Genomic DNA, 10,363 nt, shown 5'->3' on the forward strand with positions numbered 1-10,363 from the left:
TGATCCACTCAGGCTTGATCATCTTCTCTTCAATTGCAGTTAACCAAATCTGCCCCTTTGTAGCTGACCATCTTAAAATGCGAGGTATAGATTCAGAACATCTCGTAGCAAGCTCGGTGCTGACGGACGAGCAACACTCATATAGCCACACTTGCAAGGCTAATGAGCATCCCCGTATCAGATAAGAATGTACATGGGGATTAAGACGATGTCGGACAGATTCAATAACCTGCTTGAAGGATTTGATACCCCATGGGTATGACTCAAAATTACCAGACTCTATTAGAAAGAACATAAACTTGTCTATGAAAGTCACATGGTCTTTATCAGAAGGACAAACAAAAAATTCCAACATATAAAGAATGCACAACTTCACCGCATCCACATCGTTTGCCCATGCTTTATTAGTCACTACATTTTTCAAATGCCATTTCTCAACCCTTTCTTTGTTCGGAAAATATGTATTCATTAAAGGGCTAACATAGGTGGAAGTGTAACCATAGTCTGAAAACTTATTCACACAATTAAGACCAGTTATCAACCCAAATTCTCTCAAGGAAAAATTCAATTTTTCACCCTTAAATAGTACTGAAAAATATGAGTCAGTAGACTTTGTCAATTCATACTTCATCAGAAGATGAAGTGATTGGTTTTGCATACAGATTGTGGGGAGACCTAATAAGTAACCAAAACAAGTTTTTCTGAAAACCCTTAAAGCATTCGGAGAGAGTAAAGCTTGTATCTGGCTAGGTATGCTAGGATCACACAAACTGTGGAATCTAAGCACACCATAATCAACATTTTGTTGTGCAAAGTAAGGTCCATTCTGTAGAAAATATAAAATTAATGAACATTAGTAGTTTGCATAAAAAGGAAACAGTAATCTACATATAACTACATGACAAATACAAAATATAACTAGAAGAAGAATAGCCTACCCACACCTATAACTACAAAACAATAACAGAAGAACAATGCACGTGTAAACATTATCTACAGGATGTAACAGTTACTTCAAGTATGTCACATAAATGTAGATTAACTGTAGTTAGAATGAAGTTAAATATATGAGCTATACAGGCTACAATAAAAAATAACATATCTACAATTTAACCATCAGACTACACATCAACTACAAACTAACTACATTTATACACTGTCTAAGAGTCACAGTTCCAATTAAACTACAAAATTGAGACAAAGAATCTACAAAACAGTTACTTCAAGTATCTCACATAAATGTAGATTAACTGTAGTTAGAATGAAGTTAAATATATGAGCTATACAGGCTACAATAAAAAATATCATATCTACAATTTAACCATCAGACTACACATCAACTACAAACTAACTACATTTATACACTGTCTAAGAGTCACAGTTCCAATTAGACTACAAAATTGAGACAAAGAATCTACAAAATTAGGACAACACCACATTTTACCAAAATACACTTGAACAATCAAAGAAGAACAATGCACTTGTAAACATTATCTACAGAATGTAACAGTTACTTCAAGTAACTCACAACATGTAGATAAATTGTATTTAGAATGAAGTTAAATGTAGCAGCAATACAGGTTGCAATGAAAAATACCATCTCTACAATTTAACGATCAGACTACAAATCAACTACAAACTAACTACAGTATACACTGTCTAATAATCACAGTTCCATTAAACCTACAAAATTGCGAAAAATAATCTACAAAATTAGGACAATACCACATTTGGCCAAAAAACACTTGAACACTAAATTAACACTTGAACAACAGATTTTTACAACCAAAATCAAACTACAAAACAGTGAGGAAACATAAATAGTGTTTACCTTTATTGAAATTTTTTCCTTAACCAATTTTGGTACTTTTTTTGAGGGTTTCTTCTTCTTTGGTTTTGATGAAGAAGGAGAGACCTTGTGTTTTTTCACAGATGGAACTTTGGGAGAATCATCTACAAAATCGCCATCTACACTCAACTCTTTCCCCTTGCGTTTCAGTTGATTCTCGACTAGTTTATCAACTCCACAAACATCAACATCGTGCAAATTCTTGCTTCTCATTTCCGCACGAATTTGTCTAGGAGATGAAATACCAGTAGTTTGTTCACTTGCATGCGTCGTTTGTGGGTTTTTTGGTGTTAAAACACCCAAATCAAAGGTTGGAATATCAGCTAATATAGCTTTTGATGATTTTTTTGGGGAGTGTTGGTTTTTTTCATGATTTAGGAGTTGAAGACAAAGATGGAAGTGAATTCAAATCGTGGGGGATACTATCAACTGAAGGTAATTAAGTGGAGAAGAAAGTGATGGTAATTGTGGGTGAGAAGAGATTGTACGAGAATGGAGGAAAAACTGAAGGTAAATCGTGAGGGTGGGGAACTGAAGGTAAATCGTAGGGGGTGTGGGGGGGTGGGAGGAGAGAGGGGCGGGTAAACCAAATAACGTAAAAATACAGTCCTATAATTATGCCTAATAAAAATGAACCCTTAGTTATATCCCTAATTTGAATTATGGTATAGAAATGGTAATATGGTATGCTTAAATGTAATAAACACAAACCTTAAACATTGAGGGTAATAAGTTTTGATATATGGTATAGATAGGTAAAAATCCCATTTGTATTTATACCTGTTTTTTGGGTCACTTTTTAATTTGTGCCCGCTTTGCAAAAAAATTACAAGTGTACTCACTTTTTCGCGTAACTTCAGCATACAGGGCTGAAGTAGCAAAGACAATCACTCAAAACTTCAGCATTCTAGTAGACGGGCCTGAAGTAGCAAGTGTGCTAAGTTTTTGTTTGTAATTGCTGAACTTAAGCATAGTAGCTGAAGTTTTGTTCTCTATTTGCTGAAGTTTTTGTTGTAATTACCTCTATTTGCTTAAATTTTTATTTGTAATTGCACTAAATAAGCTGAAGTTCTTTTGTCCTGGATTCATTAGTTTTGTCATTAAGCTTTTTCAAAAACTTCAACAGCAGATGCTGAAGTTATTTAGTTCATTTGTAAAAACTTCAGCACTAAAAGCTGAAGTTTTTTTGTCCTGGATTTATTAGTTTTGTCATAAAGCTTTTTCAAAAACTTCAGCAGAAGATGCTGAAGTTATTTAGTTAATTTGTAAAAACTTCAGCACTATATAAGCTGAAGTTTTTGAAAAAGCTTTCTAACATACAAGATAAATAATAAGATTGTCAACAGTACCTAAATCATAAATTTTGGAAACAATAAACATGAAAAGAACAAAATTATCATTGTCTACTTGTCACAACCCAAACCGATGGGCCGCGACGGGCACCCGACACCTTACTCAACCGAGCACCAACGTAACGTATCTTTCTTATTACATCATCATATACACATGAAATACAAGCCTAATAGGCCAACATAATCATTTATAAACTCAAGACATAGGCCGACAAGGCCATACAATCTTTCACGTACACGACATATGTCTACAAGCCTCTAAGAATACATAAATGCCATAAGGGTCGGGACAGAGTTCTGCCACGCTAAACAATACACGTCTAAGTAATACTAACCAAACAAGCAACTCCGAAGCAAATGGAGAGCACCAACATCTTTCGCTGAGCTGATAGCCTACTTGGAGGGATCTCGACCTGTCTATCGGGACCTGCGGGCATGAAACACAGCGTCCCCAGGCAAAAGGGATGTCAGTACGAATAATGTACTGAGTATGTAAGGCACATAAGTAAATACATGAGAGATATGGAAGACATATAGAGTACATGACTCAACCTGTAAGTCTGAATAACTTTGTAAATCATAAATTACTTTTTACGTCATGCATATGCGTATGAATGCCATGTCGTGCATAGGTACATATTTCATAATATCATCAGCCTCTGAGGGCATCCCATCATATCATATCGGCCACTGCGGGCAAAATCATCATTGTATACCAGCTGATCAGGTGGTGGTGCGTATATAACGCCATAACCTTTCCCATATCCCATATACACATATATACATACATATATACGCATATATAATGCTGTTTGAATACATACATATATATGCGTATATAACGCCATTTGAATACATACCCATATATGCGTATATAACGCCGTTTGAATAATATTTCAGCCACTGTGGGCAACATCATCATCATATACCAGCTGATCAGGTGGTGGTGCGTATATAACGCCATAACCTTTTCCCGTATCCCATATACATATATTTATATATATACGCGTATATAACGCCATCTGGTCATGGGTCAATGCACATGAATGCAATGCATGTAAAGTACGTCAATAAAATCATTCGGAATGTCATAAGACCATTTTGCCTCTTGAGCAATATCATAAAGTAACATCTTTTCAACTTTCGTATTTTTCTGAGACCCATGAACAGATGATAAAATATTATGACACATGGAAATTAAAGAACATAGATATTTCTATTACTTCTATGAGTAGAGTCACTTATGGAATTTGTGTATTTGCACGTTTTGTTCATATCGTATGATTCATGCAAAAAGAAAGAAGGGATAGCCTTAACATACCTTATCCGATTCTATTGACAATCCCTTCAACACACGTTTGTTGCGACAAAACATGTGACGGCGGATCAAAGTAGGGAAAAATCCGTATTATGTTCTTGAGAAAGATTATACTCGGCTCCCTTAGAATTACAAATCCCGTTACTATAATGTCGTATAACCTCGCATGAAGCTGAATATTGTTACTTGGTAGATGTAAAACATTTTCATACTTTTGTGAATTTGATCACAATCTCGTATAGCTTTGCTTGCTGAAATAGTAATGTATAACACTTATCTTTGTGAAAGGTCAAGATTATGTTGCTTATCAAATAATGAGATCGAGAATGGCTTTACTTATCTTTTCAAAGTAAGAATTTTATACGTGTAAAGATAGCATCTCATGCTTTATGACTCATTATTTCATTAGTGCCACTTTGGCTTAGATTGATGCCAAGTGGCAGCCCCAAAAAGATCTTTATCCAATTAATCATAATTATCTCAATTAATTAGGTAATGTCCCGTTACCCGGTTGTTAATTAATTACTCGCAAAATTTGAAAATTATTCCCACTTACTTAAAAGATTACTCTCTTTTAACATACCTTGTTAGTAGTATGGCCATGTAGTACCTTGTATGGTACTAGTTCATAAATATCGAGTATTTTAGCTCGGGCCGTATTTTATTCCAAAATACCAAACTTTGACGAAATTTATTTTCTTAGACTTGCTCCCCCTTTCACCTTCATGAATTTAATAATCACTTGTAAAATAACATAATCCTTATAATTCCCAAATAATCTTTTTCTTGGACTGATGTCAATTATCTTACAACAAATTCAATGTAAAATATTGTCGGGTGCAACACCGTCGTAACTTATTATCACATAGCATAACATTGTCGTAATATAATACTGCGGGATATAATATTGACGTAATATTGCAGGATGTAACATCATTCCCCCCTTTGAACATTCGTCCTCGAATGTTGACTGACGTTCTTATCATTTTCGTAACGTACAGCTCTTGTGAATACATTAATACTCTTCTTGTCATTCAAGCAGTTGCTCTGTGAATAAATCTTAAGTTTAGGGTATTCACCCCTTTAGTCCTTTTTGCTCGATACTTTGTAGAACTTGCGAATATGTCCATATCTTATTTCATATATCTAGTTACCCGTTCACATGACTTTACTGCATTTACGTGGGTTATACTATGCCGTAATTTTCACTTCAACCTACCTTTACTGAGGTACTCTTACCAAGCTCCCAGTTACTTTTGTTGCATATCTCTTAGGTATAAATCTCAGTCCTTCAATGCTCCTTCATTACCGTTCATCGTAAGAATGGAGGCCTAATCTCATCTCATACTTTGTGGCTTTTGTCCATCCATTGTTGATTCACCTCAATATTAATCTACAATATACCATTGATAATTTAAAACTTCTTACGTCATACCTTTCCACTAGGGTTTATGTTCCATCGAGGAATATTTGAAGTGATTTTCCTGATCCGCTTAGGGGTAATACTATACTTCAATGACCGTATTTTATAGCATCCCAATGTGATTCACTTATGTGGGTATTCTAATCTCATACAATCCATGAAATCCTCTTCAAATCATTACTCATTCGAAAACCTAAACGTCATCCTCTATCCATCACAACTATACCCTTATTGTACTATCATGGCAGCATTCCACCTTTTCTAAATGCTACTAGTCTTAGACTCCTTTGAGTTCATTCAAGCTATACTGAGCTTTCTATAACTTTAGAGGAACCTTCAGCTCTTCTTGTTTTCATGGGCTTAATCCCGAGGACATATCCATTCTCGTCACCTTCTCACTCGGCTTTTTCTTATCCTTACTCCTGTCTTCCTAAAACCTTGTCGCTCTACCATACTTTATCTTGCAAACTACACATATCCATTTATGCTACTTGCAACTTTTCTTCAACTTGCTTGCACCATAAATTTTCTTATGTTATCCTGGAATATCAAGCGAGACGTCACATCGTCTCTAACTCTTCTATACTCTTTTAACTACACCTCTTAATATGTAAAAATCATAGGCTGGAAGATATGCCACTAAAGATTCCGCTATCATTCCTGGATATTGAATCCCAGTGTTTATAACTTTCTATCCGAAGTATGGACTATTCCCAACTTTCTGCATTTTAGTACCTCGTACGTTGTTCACTTTTACCTTACTTACTTAAAATTTCGTATCATATCTTCTATCTCTTTCATAACCTCCCTTCCACCTAGGTGTAATTCACGTCCATAACTTGAAGCTCTATTATAATACTCGCACCTCTGGTACATACACAATTCGGTGGGAGCTTCGTACTGACTTTTTATGAGGCTGGTACTTCTTCTAACTGGCTTTCTTGTAGAGCCATTATAGATTATAGTCGTTGTGTTGTTTCTCTTGAACGTCTGCTATTAAGAGCTATTCTGTCATCTTCTCCAGCACAACTTCTATAATTTTTCTAGGTCCAATAATCAGACTCCTGATTTACTTCGGTGATGTAATTCTTTAGTTTCCTCTTCCTTCTGATCAGCCTTTACGTAGGCTTAAGCTATCTTCTGATATGTGGCTCATGGTATCAGTTATTACCTTAGCCTTTCATGGGCATTATGGAATATCCATGATACAATCTTCTAACAATTCAATCCTTTGTCTATGCCCTGGGTTCAATTCTCTCTCTTAACTTATACCGGAGTCTTCTATGGTTGTATGATTGTCAGCAAATATGCTGCCTGGATAATGTTCCAAAATCTTGAGTGTATCCATAACGTACTAACTCTGGATTATTGATCAAATAATTCTTTTGTTCCATCTTAGCTTTCAACGTAAGCTATTACTTTTCCTGGTCTTTCTGCACCCTTGTTGCGTCCATACTTAGCTTATCTTAGTTCCCACGCATGCCAGAGTTTGCATACCACTCATATGATCTTCGAATATTTCTTTTGATTTTTACTTCCCGATCACTAGTCACGGTAGGTGCCACTCTCCTTTGGAATGCTTACAATATTGTTGCGAGATTTTTGTTACACGACCATTTTCTCTTTAGGTCATTGTGCTTAGGTTGAAGCCTTCTTTCTTATCTCCTCAGCTAGTCTTTTGTTATAGTACTTAGGGAGAACCCTTGGCTCTTGTAAAGCTGTGAGCTTATTATACCGTATTCCCGATAGAATTTTTTGATATTCGTGCTCACTTGTAATTATCTTTAGTTACTTACCTCTATACTCATCTGCTCGTTCAGCTACTTCTGAACTGAAGTTTTGACTGTCTTTCCTGTGGAACTATCTTTTATTTCGTAATACTCATACGGTACCTTTAACTACCCCAACTCCTATTTGAATACTTCTCAAGTATTACAATGTCATAACTGTGGGGCTAAATTCACTACATTGGGTTTTACTATCTTTATTTTGCATGACCTACTGTCTTGTCTGTATCCTCTTGACTAGACATGACTAGGCTCTTCCTGAATTAATTACTAGCTACTCGTTGGCCCATCCTCATGTCAATATTTCGTGAAATCTTCCTTGGGTTATTTCTTTGGTCTTAACTTACGTCTCGCACTAGCTCCTTAATTATCAATAACATCTCGGGCAGGAACCCTTACTTCTTCTCCTTGACATTGCGTTTGCATAATGTTCTGGAATCGTAGCATACCTGTAGCGTTTGGATAAGTGCAATCTCAACCCTTTCTCATTTTTATCGCATTCTTGCTTTTATCATTCCATGCTCCCGCCTTTAGGGGAGTACTAAGAGTTGGAGCTACGAGGATATACCTATAGATGTTTTCCTCTTCATCTTTGGCGCCGTTTCTTAACATCAATGATCCTTACTCGCCTTGTGGCAATTCTCCTGTACCAAGGATGAAAAATTCCCTTACTCGCGAGGGTAACACTTAGCATAACTGGCACATACAGTCTCTTAATAACATTGCTCATATTGCTTGCTCTAGGGAAGCGTCTCCCTGAATAACTATCTCCGAATTCACCGTGAATATTCTTATGTGGTCCATTATATTACCGCCGGAGTGAAATTTGAAATTCCCATGATGCTGAGTACTTTCCAATTATTCAATCCCTAATTCATATTTGGTTTATCTTGTTTACCAGTCCATACTAATTTCTGTTACTCTGGGATTAACTCTCCCCTCTGGTAGTCGCATTGGAGTCACAAACTTATTTCTCGAAATGAGGACATAACCTTATGGCCTATACTCTTCGGTTGTCTTGAGGCCTATCACCTTTAGTCTCTTCTTTCTCTTGACTATAGGTTCTATAACACTCTACTGTTTTCATCCATGTATCAAACCTTATTCAAAATTCTTCCTTATCTCTTTTCTTATTATTTTGCTAATGTTTCTGCACATCCCTTTTCTTGCGAAAACTTCAATACGACATTCTTTTTGCTCTTAGCTTTCCTTTGCTCTATCCAATGGCTCTTCAAGTTGCTTAACGTTCTCGCTTTACTAGGGGCGCAAGCCATACTAAGGTAATATTTATCACTTCAGGGCTTATGGTGCATGTCTTTGTAGTACTCATATCTGGCTGCACTATTTCAGAGTGCACCATCTGGTGTCTCATAAAGAGATCTATTAGCATATTTGCAATATCCTTCAGAAATATCAACTGACGCAAACAATTCATCCATCATATCTTCTTGTACTACTTCTGTTAATCTCAATAGGTCATATCTGAAATGAGTGCGACCAATTGTATATACCTTTGTTACCATTGAATATAATTCAAAAAGCTTATGTTCCTCTGCCTCAATTATAAAACGCTGTTAACCTTCATTAATTGGGTGCCTCGTACCCTTCTTCATCTTGCTTCTTTTTCTTGTTGAAACCTGTATTTATCTTCTTAATCTCTCATTGTCTTTTACCATAAGTATGGATAGACATTCTTGCCTTAAGGCTTCTTATTAGGAAGCTTGCACCTTTCAGTACACTCATGATCTGCTAAAGACCTCACATTTACTTATCGTAGGCATTATACAAAAATCCAATTCCTCTGACTCAGCTATCCCACAACTATCTCTCTTTCCAATCTTCTTTCCGGTTGTAGGTATCGTCTTATTATGAATAAAATAGAATTTCGGAATTTGAATTCTTATAAGTGAGCTCTACCACACGATCTAGAGTAAGAAGAAAGAGTGACAATCCTAAATGCCCTATAGCCTCCTGCTTATAAGTGTGGTGCACGACACACCCATAAACAAGACTCTACTACACACGGCTTGTAGACTTCCTAGGACAGAACTGCTCTGATACCACTTTTGTCACAACCGAAACCGATGGGCCGCGACGGGCACCTGACACCTTACTCAACCGAGCACCAACGTAACGTATCTTTCTTATTACATCATCATATACATGTGAAATACAAGCCTAATAGGCCAACATAATCATTTATAAACTCAAGACATAGGCCGACAAGGCCATACAATCTTTCACGTACACGACATATGTCTACAAGCCTCTAAGAATACATAAATGCCATAAGGGTCGGGACAGAGTTCTGCCACGCTAAACAATACACGTCTAAGTAATACTAACCAAACAAGCAACTCCGAAGCAAATGGAGCGCACCAACATCTCTCGCTGAGCTGATAGCCTACTTGGAGGGCTCTCGACCTGTCTATCGGGACCTGCGGGCATGAAATACAGCGTCCCCAGGCAAAAGGGACATCAGTATGAATAATGTACTGAGTATGTAAGGCACATAAGTAAATACATGATAGATATGGAAGACATATAGAGTACATGACTCAACCTGTAAGTCTGAATAACTTTGTAAATCATAAATTACTTTTTACGTCATGCATATGCGTATGAATGTCATGT

Source organism: Nicotiana sylvestris, chromosome 3 (assembly GCF_000393655.2).
Source record: "Nicotiana sylvestris chromosome 3, ASM39365v2, whole genome shotgun sequence".
Classification (NCBI taxonomy): Eukaryota; Viridiplantae; Streptophyta; class Magnoliopsida; order Solanales; family Solanaceae; genus Nicotiana; species Nicotiana sylvestris.